Genomic DNA, 14,496 nt, shown 5'->3' on the forward strand with positions numbered 1-14,496 from the left:
ACAAGCTTCTGCTGTCTGCCTTTTCCAGCTGGTCCTTTACTTTCAGTTTAAATTCTTCTTACTGTATTTAATCGGACTCTTCTACTTCTAGATCCCTTCCCTTTTGCAACACATTTTTCGGTTGATCTTCTAGGACACAGCTCTCTTGTGTTATACCCCACTCTGAAGTTGTCATTGTCTCTGCGTTTCTTATTTTGTGGCCCATGGATGAATCACCTGAAACCCATATTCAGTTCAGTTCAGTTCAGTCACTCAGTCATGTCCAACTCTTTGCGACACCATGAATCGCAGCACACCAGGCCTCCCTGTCCATCACCAACTCCCAGAGTTCACTCAAACTCACGTCCATCGAGTCGGTGATGCCATCCAGCCATTTCATTCTCTGTCGTCCCCTTCTCCTCCTGCCCTCAATCCCTCCCAGCATCAGTCTTTTCCAATGAGTCAACTCTTCGCGTGAGGTGGCCAAAGTACTGGAGTTTCAGCTTTAGCATCAGTCCTTCCAAAGAACACCCAGGACTGATATCCTTTAGAACAGAGTGCTGATTCTTGGATGGAACCTCAGACCTGCAGAATCAGAATCCCTGGACACTGGTCTCAGGAATCTGCTTTCCAGAAATCATCCTAGGTTTAACCTGCAAGACGCCCAGGATGTATCATTTGAATAAACAAGTTTGACACATAAGACCTCTTACCTCTTGCTCTGTGTTCTCTCCCCCAGTGGGCCTGTCTATCTAGCTAAGAAGCTGGTCTTGTAAAAAAATTTTTTTCTTTTTTGCATATTATTGAGCATAACTTATGCTCAGTTAAATTATTTTGTTTAAATCACAAGTAGCTTTCTCACTAATTTCCTTCAGATTTTAACTGCAGAAACCGAGAAAGAAAGAAAGAAGCCTGGTAGAGATGTGACATGTTTCCTGTCCATTCAGCTGTAAAATGGGGATAAAGATAGCATGTAGTCTTTAGAACAGCTGTGAAAATTAAGTAAGAATTAAACCTCTAGTGCAGAATAATCTCTCAATAAATATTGCCTTTTATTATCATTATCTCTGTGATTAATCTACAAGCTTTTTTTAAAGAGCAAAGCTTGTATTCTATTCAGTAGTGTGGTGGTGGTGGTTTAGTCACTAAGTTGTGTCTGACTCTTGCGACCTCATGGACTTATAGCCTGCCAGGCTAGTCTAGTAACCTGTGACATCATAGGAACTAAGTTCTTGAGTGGATAAGAGAATGATGAGGCCTTCAGATTATGAACACATGAAAAGAAGGTAGAAAGAGACGAACTGCAAGAATTTGCTTCTTACATCATCAGGTAGGAGGTCTTAGATGTCAAACTTGTTTATTCAAACGATATATCCTGGGGGCCTTGCAGGTTAGACCTAGGATGATTTCTGGAAAGCAGATTCCTGAGACCAGGGATTCTGATTCTGCAGATCTGGGGTTCCATCCGAGAATCAGCTCTGCTGCTGCTAAGTTGCTTCAGTGGTGTCTGACTCTGTGCAACCCCAGAGACGCAGCCCACCAGGCTCCCCAGTCCCTGGGATTTTCCAGGCAAGAGTATCGGAGTGGGATGCCATTGCCTTCTCTGAATCAGCACTCCTAATACCCATTTCAGGTGATTCATCCTTGGTTATAATCTCAATGTGCTCTAGGTAGCATCATTAAATTTAACCAAAACAACACTGAAAGAAAGAGATAAATTTGTCCATTTCCTCTGAAGAGGAAACTAACTTAAAGGACTTCCATAACTTGTCTAAAGTTACTTGGTGGCAAGGGGTGAAATTGGGCTTTGAGAAAACCCTGGTACTATGACACTGTCTGTTCAACGTAGCCTTGGTGGCCATGTTTGTGGGTGCGTTTGGTACTGGGAAGGGCTGTATTGCTGGTGCACAACCTCTTTTCTCACCTTGGGCATCAGTCCAAGGGATTCTATGTCACTCAGGGTCTAACAGGGTCAGTCAGATTACTTAAAATCTAATTTGAAGGACTGCATGCTTAATCCAATCAACTGTGTGCTAATCGGCCATTAAAATGGCTCACAGCACAGACCCCAGAAGCCTTGGGGATACTTTGGTCACACAAACAAGACCATCTGAGAAATTGAGAGGGAATAACATCTTTTATACTCTCTATTTCTTCCTACATTTCACTTCCCTCTCCCCCTTTTTTAAGCTCTTGCTAATTTTCTCTTCAGACGTAGAAAATTATTTTTTTCTTCTTCTAGCTTTATTGAGGTATAATTGACAAGTAAAAGTTGTAAATACTTAGATGTACAATGTGTTGATTTAATATACCTATACATTCTGAAGTGATTATCACAGTTAAGCTAATTAATGTAGCCATTTCTAATCGTTATAATTTGTGTGTGTGTGTGTGTGTGTGTGTGTGTGTGTGTGTGTGTGTGGAGAACCCTTAACACCTACTCTCAGGAAATTTCAAGTGTATAATTCAGTATTATTAAATATAGTTGCTATACTGTATATCTGATCTTTGGTTAGCTCTTTTCATAGTCTTTAGATCTCAGGCAGTACTTCATATTCATCTCCAGGATTCAGTTCTGTAGGAACTTAAGGAAAGAAGTAAGGTGAAATTTGCTGGGTAATTTCTAGGTACTTTTATAACTATGATGCAAAAAAAAAAATGCCGACTGTGTTTTGTCACCTTATTCATTAAAAACTAGAAAAGTAAGTTTATATTTATGTAGAGATATTGCGTGCATGCACGCTGAGTTGCTCCGGTCGTGTCTAACTGTACGATCCTATGGACAGTAGCCCAGTAGACTCTGCTGTCTGTGGGATTCTTCAGGGAAGAATACTGGAGTGGGTTGCTGTGCCCTCCTCCAGGGGATCTTCCTGACCCAGGCATTGGGCCTGAGACTTCTGCATTGGTAGGCAGGTTCTTTATCACTGGCATAACGTGGGATGCCTTAGAGATACTGTGTATCCCATATCAAAACTCAAGCAATCAAAATAAATACTGGTGAATAGCATTGCCTGAAAGTCCACAAATTTCTACACTGAAAAGATGCAAAAACCAAAGTCAATAACAAGCTGCAAAAAATGTTTTTAACATACAGAAAAAATTTTAAAATATTCTTTACATATACTGAGCACTTACAAATTAATAAGATACTTACAGACACATGAAAAGAGAGATGAGCAAAGGCCATGAATATGAGTGTCATAGAAAAAAATGCAAGTAGTGAATATAAACAGACAGATGACGTCGCTAATAATTAAACACATGGAAACTACAATAAAAGTGAAATATTTTTATCATTAGGTTTAGGCCATTAGCATATCTGAAAATTGGCATATTTTTAGCAGAGCTACTTGAACCTGATGTAAGTATCCCCTTATGAAAAGAAACCTACAATTTTAAAAGAACACATTTAAATATATATGTATATAACATTAAAACATTTGAGGACTTTGCTACTTTCCTTGCCCATTGGCCATGGAGACATGAAATCTTTTCCTGCCAGTGTTTCCTCCTTTTCCAGCTATTTTGAGAGACTTGTTCAATGAGTCTTATTGAACATATGGTCAAAGCCCTCAGGGTTTTTGGAAGGAAAATTCAGATTTGAGGTATGCAGGAGAGTCAAGAAGAAACATCTTTCTCTTTGGGTTCTTCCCGAAGGAGGTGAATAGATATTTTAAACCAAGGCGTTTGAATCAGTGGAATGTGGTGCTTATGAGGGTGGTTCCAATGACAGCTCTATCACTTCCTAGCTGAGCTACTCTGGGCAACTGATGTGTTCTCTCTAAGCTTCAGTGTCCTGGTTTCTTCATATGTTCTTTTATTCCGGGAATATATGCACCCGTGTAAGTGTCATATCTGTTTCGCTGACTCCTATCTAAGCAATGCTGGGAACATAGTTAGTTCTCTAGGTACCACTGGTTGGTGACTCTGGAGGTCAAGTGGGAGAAGGAATCATGGCATTGTGAGAAGGAGAGAAGACTGTTTGCTTGGAGGAGTTTGAGGAAAATGTTCAGGAAGCTACAGATTATAAGAGAAGGATACCTGTAGCAAAGCTCGGAGGGATGGGGGAAAAACTCAACAGGAAAATCAAACCCTCTGATAACTGCTGTGGATCAGAGAACACTGCCCCCTCACAGGAGGGACTGAGAGACAGCTAGTATCTGGTAAATAGAGAAAGACAGGTAAAGAAATAAGGTAGATAGATCTGTCTTGAAAGGGAAATAGACCCTAAACATAATTAGGAAAAAAATGCAGCAAACGTGACGGAGGAGTGCTAGGCTGTTTTCATATTCACGCTTGCGTGTAGATATGCATGTTTCTTTGTGCGTGGAAACATAAAATAATATCCAGCAATCTCTTAGCAGTGTTTTGTGTGTTTTTCTTGTGGAAAACGATGGGATAATATGGGGTTTTGCGCTGCTTTCGTCATCAACAAAACAACAGGAATCCTACTTCATGGTAACTGCTTATGGAATATGATGATTCTAAAATGGATTTTAATCACCCAAAGGAAATGTGCCTTTTGTTTTATGTGCCTCTTTATTTCTCTTTTGAAAATCGATATCAATATTGTTCTGTTCTAATGGAGGTATATTTTACTTGAAATCTGCTAGACAGGTCACGTTTTCGTCTTTGGCTCTAGCAAACATTTCTGTTTTCCCACCCCTCCCCCGCAGGAAAGAGAGGGGGACAGCTACAGGGATAAATTATGACTGTTTGTGTCAAACAGCCGGGTCTATCATGATTTAAGATCCCTGAATTGACTTGCATGTTTCAAATTCATCCTGTAATTGAATCAAGATTCAATCAAATATTCTGCAGCTTAGCTTGTGCCCTCATCGTTCTCCACAATTGTAATTTGGGATAAAATATTCTCTCCAGGGAACCTAAAATAACCAGGCCTCCAGAGGTGTCCATAAAGTGCACAAGTACATACCAACAGCTGAAAACTCTGGAAAAGTATAAGTAGGTTTACCAAATGTTGGTGTGTCATGTCGTGCTCCGTCGCTTCAGTCGTGTCTGACTCTTTGCAACCCCATGGACTGTAGCCGGCCAGGCTCCTCTGTCCATGCGATTCTGTAGGCGAGAATACTGGAGTGGGTTGCCATGCCCTTCTCCAGGGGCTCTTCCCCACCCAGGGATTGAACCTGTGTTTCTACGTCTCCTGCTTTGGCAGGCAGGTTCTTTACCAGAGATTGCCAGCACCTCTTGGAAAGCCCAGTGTATCATGAGGCAGAGACATCAGAGCCAGCTTCCCTTTCTGTCCAAGTGGTCAGCCTTCTCCAGGGTGGAGCTTGATGCAGTGGACGATTTGCTCCTGGCAGTTTCCTCTTAAAAATATAAACCTTAGGGTGTCTGCTTCCGATGTGATTCTAAGAAGAAGTTCCAGGCGAGTCCTTTGAACCTTATCTGTTTTCATCCTTATTGCCTATGCACTTTGCAATAGAAAATGCCCTGTGAAAAGGCTAGAGTGGCATCTATTGATTCACCCAGTTCTTCCGGTTCACGCGGCTCATGTTTGTGAACTGTTCTGTGTGTGCCTACCCTCCACTCCCCCTACACTGAATTTTACAGGGTTGGCTCTCTGCCATCCTGGCTGTCGGAAGCCCTGGAAAACCAGTGAAGTGCCTGTGATAGGAAGATTGGACCGCGAGCACTTCAGTCCCTCCAGGCTTCCAATTAATTGTCCCAGGTTATTGGGCAATATAATTGCATAGCTGTATATGCAGTGCTTATAAGCAATGCTGATGAGTACTGGTTAGTCATAATTCCTTATGACACTGAAAATAATCTCTGAAGAGCCAGTCCAGAAGGGAAAAAACAACAACCAGTAGATGTCTCTCTGGTGCTTCAGTTTGTTCATATTCTTGTGTGATTAGCCACAGATGTCTGTGCGTTCAAAAACACAGTGGTATGAGGGAAGATTTGTATCTCTTATTTTGGACAGGTGGAAGGAGGGCCCGAAGTGCCCTAGAAACATACCCGAACCTAGCTATTAGCATCTGCACTTCTGATCTCTTTTTAAAAAGGCGTGTTTTACTTAAAAAACAAGCAGTTATGAAACATTGCACATATTTTTGCAAAATGATCACAGTGGTAATTTGGTGAATGTGTATCCAGGTAGGGATTCCCAGGTGGCGCTAGTCGCAAAGAACCCACCTGCCAATGCAGGAGACATAAGAGATGAGGATTACATCCTGGGTTGGGAAGATTCCCTGGAGGAGGAAATGGCAACCCACTCCATTATTTTTGCCTAGAGAATGCCTTGGACAGAGGAGCCTGGCAGTCCATAGTGTCACAAAGTATCGGACAGGACTGAAGCGACTTAGCGCGCACAGCCCTCATGAGTATCCAGGTGAAAGATGGTTGTCCTGAGAAAAACTATTTCATTGCCCCCTCAATAGTTCCAATCCCTGAACAGCAGAGAATGTGGCGCTCTATACGGGAAAAGGTGGTCATGAAAGGAACCCACTGACAGTCCCAAAGACAACTTGGAGGGGCTCCAGGGACCCTGGACTCCCCACTTCCTGTCTGTTCCCCCTGATCATCATTCTCCAATTTGTGTCCCTTTCTGCAGGGCTGGGAACCTGCCACTGGGAAAAATCACAAGAGTTCCCCCCAATGCTCTTTAGCACTTCAGGGACAAGAATTTAGAGATTTCAATAACACTACAGCAATTGCCCTGAATTCATTTTGTAAATGGAATATTTGAAGAGCAATCACTGTGAAGTGGGACTTGCCCTCTAAAAAGGAAAGCAAAATAAAAAGATGAGCAACTCACTTTAAACAATGGATATATTTCTGCAAAATACAGAATCTTAATTTTTTTCTTTGTGAGTTTACCACGGGGAATATATAAATTTACATAATTAGTAAGTATGATTTTAAAATTGCAATATTTATTGGGATGGTTATAGAGTCATATGTGGTTATGAAATATAATAAAGGGAGATGCCATATTCATTTTGCCCAGTTGTCACCATTTTATGAAACTACTTTAATGTCATGACAAGATATTGATACGATCCACCAATCTCATTCAGTTCCTCTGTTTTGCTTGCACTGATATCTGCGTGTGGTTATATATGAGTACGTTCACCTCTCTACAGCTCCTTCTTGACACCCCCTTCATCCAGGGTTACCAAACCCTGGCAATCCTTAATCTATCCTCCATTTCTCCAGTTTTATTTCTCAAATGTTGTATACACAGGATCAAACAGTATATAGCCTTTTGGGACTGGCATTTTTCACGCAACATGAACCCCTGGAGATTCTTGAAAGTTTTCAGTAAAGCAATAGTTTGTTTCTCTTTATTTTTGAGTAGATTTTCCAGGGATATGCGTATTCTCCTTTTAAATAACTTCTGATCAGATTCTAGTATTTTGCTACTACAAACAAAACTGCTCTGAAATACACATATGGGTTTTTGTATGAAAATTAGTTTTCATTTCTCTGAGATTCATGCTCAGGAGTAAAATCCTTATTTATATGGTATGTTTAAATTTTGTGCCACTTTCTAAACTGCTTTCAAGAGTAACTGGACCATTTTAAGTTCCCGCCTACAAAACATGAGTGGTCTAGACTCTCCACATCCTTGTCAGCATTTGGTGTTGCCAACTTTTAATTTTAGCTATTCTGATAGGTGTATATGAATATCTCATTGTATTTTTAATTCCATTCCTCTAATAGCTGATGATGATTGAACATCTCTTCATGAGCGTATTTGCTGTCTACAAAACCACTTTGATGAAATATCTCTTTGTGACCTTTGTCCATTTTTTAATTGGATTGTTTGGGCTTTTTTACTGTGAGTTTTTAAAATGTTTTATATTTCATAGAAACTGGTCCTTTGTTGGGTTTGTGGTTTGTAACGATTTTCTCCCAGTCTATAGCTTGTGTTTCCTTCCTCTCTATTTTACTCAACACTTAAACCTTGCTCACCATAGAAGCGTCAGCCTAATGTAATGGTGCCCCCTCCATAAAACCTTAAACACAGTCACCTCTTCTTCAGAGTCATTGGCTGGATACAAATCTGGAGGTGTCACCAGAAATTTGGGGAACAGCAGTGTGGATGAAACTCTCAGAATGGACTTAGAGCCTGAGAGTGCACCCCGTGAGAATACCCCAGAAGGTTCCCAGTGCAAAAGAGGACCTTGGAATCAAGCAGCAAGGATGGTTTTACAGAAAGCCGGCATCTTCCTTCATTTACCACAGCAGGCTTGCTCACTGCAATCATGAATACAGAGGCAGTGTTGATGCGGGAATGAAAGCTGTGTACCCCACCTTTTAGGCTTGAAGTGCCCTGATTTAGAAACTGTGACGTAGTGTTCAACTTGAATTTTATAACTAAAATATTCCAGGTTTTCTGGATCTCGGCTGGACTAGACCAGTCTACTGCGGTCTACTATCTTTCCCTAATGACAAGGATTAAGTCCTTAAATACAGGTGAGGCTCCATCCTCTTAAAATAATTTTTCTCAGTCAGACACTCCCAAGTTCCATGCCACAGATTCATTTCAGCTTTAAAATCATAGAATAATAGCAAGACCATTCCTCTGACTTTTCAAAAAGTCAGCAATTATGAATCCTCATGTACCTACCACACAGCCTCAACAATGGTCAGATCATTTCCCCCATGGGTTTGACAATGACTTTGGCAAATTTCTGTCATGTCTTCCTAAGGTCTTTTTTTCTTTTCTTCCCTCCTCTATTTGGTCTATATTCTGCATTTTCTCATTAAGACCACATTTAGTTTGAACCCTGGACATGGTTCAAAGTCATTAGTTACTTTAGTGTTTCTTATGCAATCTATGGTTAAATAGCCAAGACATTCCGCAGTAATAGAATGTGCATTTGAGAAGTCTTGACTGGTGGATAGTGAGACTCATGTCAGCATTTAAAAAGAAGAGGGGAAAATCATGAGAGAGATCAAAAAAGAAGACTTCCTAGCCAAGAAATCAGACATAAATAAAAAGTAAAATCTCGGGTCTTGTGCACTGTAATAGTTTGTCATACCCAAGATGAGAGCCACAGTTGAGAACGTTGGAAGGAATTAAACTCACATTATGGTGGAGTAAAGACATGTAAAACAAATCATCCATCTGAAGAAAAGCACATAATACAGTAAACCTGCCTTCCATAGGGATGTGGTCACTGGAAAAGTCTAAGACAGGAAGAAAGCAGGTCCGTGACCGTGGAGGGGCGAGGGAGTTTCCACAGCAGCAGAGCAGCAATAGCATTTCTGAGGGAAATCAGCCAGCAGGAAGATGCCTGGAGATTTAAAGGGGAATAGGATCATAGATACTAATCAGAAGGGATCTATCTGCTGAAACTTTTCACAATTCCAGGAAAGTTTTATAGTTTTGAGGAAAAGTAGGTTATGGGATTATTTGGGTAAAGAGATCCTTAGCACTCCCAGAGTACAAGTATGTTTGAAATATTGTGAGGACAACTGAAGACCGAAAGGAACCAGCGAAGGATTTTTGATTTCAGTCTTAAATGAGCCTTTCATTCCATGTTCAAAAGGCTGTAAGAAAGAAAATGGAAAGGGAAAGAACCGTTTGATATCGAAAATAATTCTTCACAGCTACACACCCTCACGCATTCCTGTATAGACTGACACACATCAGGATCACTTTTGGGGCAGCCAACTTTTAAATAATTGTTTCCATTTAGTTCACTCAGACTGTTAAATATCATAAATTGTGTAGCTGATAAACAACAGGAATTCCTCCCAGTTCTGGAGGCAAAGTCCAAGATCTAGCTAATTAACACATCCATCACCTCACATATTTATCTTTTTTTATTTTGGTGGGAACATTTCAGTTTTACTCTCTTAGCAGATTTCACTGATATAACAGGGCAGCTTTTAGATTTTGTCCCATGTGAATGTACTCGTTATTTTAAAATAGAACAAAAAAGAAGTTCAAGGTCAAGATGCTGGCAAATTTGGGGAATAGTCAGGGCCCACTGCCCGGTTCCTAGACAGTTATCTTTCCCTATATCCTTATATATCAGAAGGGTGAAGGAACTCTCTGGGGCCTCTTTTATAAGGGCATGAATTCCATTCATGAGGGTCTAAACCCTTCCCAAGGCCCCATCTTCAAATAGCATCATATCAGGGATCCCATTTCAGCACATGAATTCTGGGGAGACACACATATTTATTCTATAGCATTTCCTTCTTACTGTACTTATTGCAATGGAAGCCACATAGGAGTGATAAGGTAGTCTCTGCCCTCAAGAGAATTGTAACATGATTGGGAAAAGAAAGCTTAAATAGGTGAGAGGATTCAATACATGAAGAAAGAGAGGAATAAACATTCATGAAGTGTTCTATGTACTACACAGTATTATGTTCTATGTATGTTAATGACTTTGTATATTTTTTCATTGACATTGATGGATATTTATGTTAATGTTTCTCAATTCCTTTTTCGTATCATGGACCCCTTTGAGTATCTGATGAAAGCTATGAGCCCCCTACAAAATGAGGTGAGAATATATACATATATAACATTTTCTCACAATATTCAGGAAGCTTTTGGACTGCTGAATTTGATCCATGGGATTCAAGTTAAGAAATTCTGTTATTAGACTTATGGTGCATTGCTTCCCATTGAAGAATGAAACTGACCCTTAGAAGTTTACATGCTCAAATGATTCCACAAAGTCATACAGTGAGTAAGTAACCCATCTGGGGATAAAACACCATCTTCATTACATATAGGAAATATCTCTAGTCAAACCATGTAAGGAAAAAATGAAGTATTAAACCTTACAGAAATGTGTTAGAAACTTTGCAAGAGGACTGTAAGATATCTCTAGGAAGTTGTTGCCATCTCTAGGACAGATTCCCCCTTTTTTCACTAGAGCTTTTCACTATTAAATATTGATGAAATCTTTCTGGAAATTTTAGTGAAAGTTCTTAAGCTCAGTGTTTAGATGTTTTTTCCCATTCTCAAGCCAAAGAAATTCATTCACACTGACCCTAGCAGATAAAGAAATCAATTAATTAAAGAGCTTTCAAAATAAAGATAAAGGGGTATTTCATGGAATATGCGAAAAGGAAGTATGGACTGCCTGAAACAGAACAGGTGAGGTGGTGAGGGACCAGGGGTGTGCTTCTCACCTCTCTCCTCCTTAGGGTTCACTGGCTTGCATGGGAATCTGATGTGTGCTCAGATGTGTTCTGAGCACATTTGGAATGATGACCAAATCTAGCTCCCAAGTTACCTTGTTCTTACTTCCAACAGTTAGAAACACCTGACATATATCTTTCCTGATCTCTTGATTTCCAAATTTTATTTCAACATCCTGGTAGAGATCACTTTATTTATTGAGTTTGGGTCAGTTTTCACCTCTCATCTAATCAGCGATTGTTGGATCAAAGGGTGGGCGAGGCAGAGATCAGCCATTAACAACCTGATGTTAGGGATCCATCTTGGGGTTGCCTAGGATACAGGCGAAGTGACCCCAAAAGGTTTCTGTAAAGGGCCAAATGGTATTCATTTTAGGATTTGTGGGCCAGATGGTCTCTGTCATGGATACACAGCCTCTTGTAAACTTAATATATAAACAAATGAAAACATCTCTGTTCGGATGAAAGTTTATGGACACTAAAGTTGAACTTCCTATAATTTCACATATCACAATATATTATCCTCCTTTTGCTTTTTCCCCCTAGTCATTTAAAAATATAAAAATCATTCTTCGTTTCCGAGGTATACAAAAACAGGCAGCAGGCCAGATTTGGCCAATGACTTATAGTTTGCAAACTCTTGGAGCGCTCTCTTCCACCTACTGACTTGGAGACCCATGCTTTCTTCATCTTTTCATGTCCCGATCTTAGCATGTGAATTCCAAGGTTGCTATAGCAAAGGGAAAGGAAGAATGGAGGGAGCACACAAACTCTTTAACTGTCTGGACCTGGAAGTGACCCACATCATACATTACTCTTCAGAATCCAGTGACCAGTACTAGTCACATAATCCTAGCCTAATTACATGAGAAGCTGAGAAATACAGGGCAGCAGACAGATAGGCGGTGAGTAGCAGCAGTTTATGCCACACTATTGAACCAAGTAGTGGTCAATAACCTATCTTTATGACTATTAATCAAATATACTGCATTTCTGTTTATTTTTCATTGTACATCCAGATGCACATAACCTCAGAAAACTTTCCCCCAAGTAATATTACTATAAAACTAATGCATATATATGTAGTATAGAATAACTATATGAATATAACTTAATATATTAAGTTATAAATTAATATAACTTAATATAACTTAATGAATATATGAAATAGAATTCATTTTCATTTCTTACATTACTTGATAGTATTTATGTGTTTATTGCTATTACTGCTTTATAGAATGCCAAAATCTGTATTTTATGCTCATCTTATTAGAGAAAACCTCTGCAACTCACTGAAATGAATAGAAAATATTTTCCACTACTCAGTACTAGATGCCACTCAAAATGCCTGTGCAAAAGTAATGTCCACTTTTGCAATGTTGTAGTGCCTACATCTTTCCTATTAGTTTACTTGGAACTTTACTTAATTGGTTACATCCAAATTCTTTAATAATCTGCCTGGTAGCTAAACTTTTCCACCAGTTGACCTCATTTCACTTATTACCCTGGTGTATAGCCTTCGATTCACTTAGCTCATCTCTTTAATATTCTTTTTTTGGCTACGCAGCATGTGGAATCGTTCCCGATAAGGGATCAAACCTACACACCTTGTGTTGGCAGTACAGAGTAGTAACCACTGGACCACCAGGGAAGTCTCTGTCATTCTTGATTTGTTTCTTTAATGTTCTACTATGTAAGACTTTGCTTTCTACCACTGCCTTCACTTTCTGCCTTCCTCAGCTTACATTTCATTCATATCAAATTTTACGTTTTCCTATTCTCTGAAGTTTTACCAGATTAGCCCCACCTCATAGAAAGTGCAGAGAAGACAATGGCATCCCACTCCAGTACTCTTGCCTGGAAAAATCCCATGGACGGAGGAGCCTGGTGGGCTGCAGTCCATGAGGTCACTACGATTCAGACACGACTGAGCGCCTTCACTTTCACTTTTCACTTTCATGCATTGGAGAAGGGAATGGTAACCCACTCCAATGTTCTTGCCTGGAGAATCCCAGGGACGGGGGAGCCTGGTGGGCTGCCGTCTATGGGGTCACACAGAGTCGGATACGACTGAAGCGACTTAGCAGCAGCTGCAGCAGCATGTAAAGTGAAAGTGTTATGGCTCAATCATGTCTGGCTCTTTGCAGCCCTACGAAATGCAGCCCGCCAGGCCCTTCTTTCCATGGGATTCTCCAGGCAAGAATACTGGAGTGGGTTGCCATTCCCTTCTCCAGGGGACCTTCTTAAGCCGGGAATTGAACCTGGGTTTCCAGCATTGCAGGCAGATTCTATACCATCTGAGCTGCCAGGGAGACTATTCCTGATTTTGATTTCTTCACACCACTGAGGATCTAAATCATTCTATCAGTCATTAATAATACAACGGCATACAATTTAATGTAATTTCTTTAAGTCTTATTTCCACATTCAGATTTTTAGTCTTCGCAATGACAGGGCTAGTCTGTTTCCAATTCAACACAAAATATCTTACATAAAATTCTCTTATTTTTTATACTAATCAATCAGACTAGAAGGGAAACATTAAAAATTTTTGAGCTAAAAATATTATCAAATGTTATTTATACATATTGCTGAATTTGAAGGAATTTTTGGTTATGAGTCTGTTACTGAAAAGTGCTATGTAGAAGACAGATGGTTCCTGCACTATGGGTATATTCTAAAAGCATTTATAATCATTTAATCTAAAGCTGTATTCACCAGAATGAGCCCAAACCTGTACATGCATCATTTTATGGGGAATGTTCTGTAGCACTGCACACAAATTTAAGATGTGGTAGACACGGAGTTTTGAAAATAGATTTGAAATTGATTTGACACTTTTCTCCAAGGATTCTTTTCACCTTCTGAGGAAAGAAATTTGTGATCAAAATAACTCATTTTCATAGATAAAGAAGACAAGAGTCACAGTGAGGTGTGTCCAGATGATAGCTTTTGTGAGACTAGAAATAGCCCCAAAGGGAAGGTAGAGATCAGAGTGCAAGGTGGGTGAGATAGTAGCTAAGCAACATACTGCAGGATCAGGGGCTGTAAATTGTAGTTACAACACCTTACATCCGTTAGTGCTTTTCCAGCTGAGAACTCAAAGTATACCCAGGCTAATAGCTTGGTCCCAAACCAAGTCATTCACTCTCAGTTTAGTCATCTGAAAAATGAAGATGGAGTCATGGCGTACTAACAATTATACAGATAGCTTCCATGTAGAAGAGAGATGAAAGGAAATTAATTCAGGATGTGAGCAAGCCTGATGACTCAATATTAAAATGAAAGAAACAAGAAAAAATATCAGAGACATACCAAAAAATGCTTCTGATTTTTCAGAATTCTCTCAAATTGCTTCAGACTCTCATTTCAATGACT

The 14,496-nt window shown here is 39.9% G+C and overlaps 1 protein-coding gene across 2 annotated transcripts in view; it reads left to right on the forward strand.

The window, feature by feature from the left end:
* Nucleotides 1-1,223: 1,223 nt before the first annotated feature.
* The window catches only part of RAB27B (RAB27B, member RAS oncogene family), a 210,661-nt gene continuing 197,388 nt past the window's right edge, over nt 1,224-14,496 (forward strand). The window contains exon 1 of one of the 2 annotated variants that reach the window (XM_069569231.1): nt 1,224-1,309. The gene's annotated coding sequence lies outside the window, so the exon portion shown is untranslated. The remainder of the gene's footprint in view (nt 1,310-14,496) is intronic. The other variant, XM_069569230.1, reaches the window with a different exon arrangement.

Source organism: Ovis canadensis, chromosome 23, assembly GCF_042477335.2.
Source record: "Ovis canadensis isolate MfBH-ARS-UI-01 breed Bighorn chromosome 23, ARS-UI_OviCan_v2, whole genome shotgun sequence".
NCBI classification, from domain to species: domain Eukaryota; kingdom Metazoa; phylum Chordata; class Mammalia; order Artiodactyla; family Bovidae; genus Ovis; species Ovis canadensis.